The sequence below is a fragment of the Saprolegnia diclina genome (genome assembly GCF_000281045.1).
Source record: "Saprolegnia diclina VS20 unplaced genomic scaffold supercont1.276, whole genome shotgun sequence".
NCBI classification, from domain to species: domain Eukaryota; phylum Oomycota; class Saprolegniomycetes; order Saprolegniales; family Saprolegniaceae; genus Saprolegnia; species Saprolegnia diclina.
The window spans coordinates 1-929 of NW_008246343.1; positions in this window are offsets into that span (position 1 = coordinate 1).

Sequence of the window (929 nt, forward strand, 5' to 3'; positions counted from 1 at the left end):
CGTGGGTCTGCGGTGCGTCCACATCGTACATTGTCACCATCTACTGCTAAGACTCTACTCGACGCCATCGCTGCGATCCTGTGTTGTTTTATAAGGGTGCGTTCGGTTCACCACCTACTTTCAAAGTGCGTATCGCAAATCCACACAACTTCGATTGCAAGGTTTTTGGGAGCGCGCTTTTTGTTGCGTGGATTGCAAAATCGCGTTCGGTTCATCGATGCACGCCGACTTTCGGATTTTTAGGACAAGACATGAATGGACCGCGGCGGCGGACGGCCGGCAACGGTGGATCATCGCTGCGATGGTTATGGCTACTACAGGCGAGCGCTTGCGATCGCCATTGACACTGCGCACCATACATGCGATGCTCATTCTCGTGCGCGGACTGACGGCGGCGCCTGGATGGCGCGACTCGGCGGCCTGCGCTTGGCTTCCATGGGCTCTACTGCGTCAATCTGGAAACTACAAGAGCGCACTCTGCGCATGTAGTTGTAGCATGGTGGAGAGCTCCTAGCGCACCAGCGTTCCTCAGGCGCCAAGCGCTCCGATGCGCGTCGGGGGAAGCGGCATGGCGCGCAGCGTCCTTGCGTTGGTTCGTGTTCCACCATCGCACGCAAAAAAGGACATGGTGAAAATAGGATCCAAATCAGGATTTTCTGATCGAGGAAAGGATTTTTCCCAAAGCAATGAAAAGTGCTCCGAGGTTTGTCTCGGGATCTCGGCCGAGACGAACTTTCAAAGTGCGCACTTTTTCCGCAAAGTGCGCCAAGTTGCGCGGATTTGAACCGAATGCCCCACGCAACACATTTTTTTCGAAGTTGCGTGGATTGGCTCGAAGTGTGCGAAAAGTGCGCACTTTGGGTGAACCGAACGCACCCTAAATCTAATCGAATGGCTCGACATGTATTGAATGAATATGGAAACCCCAG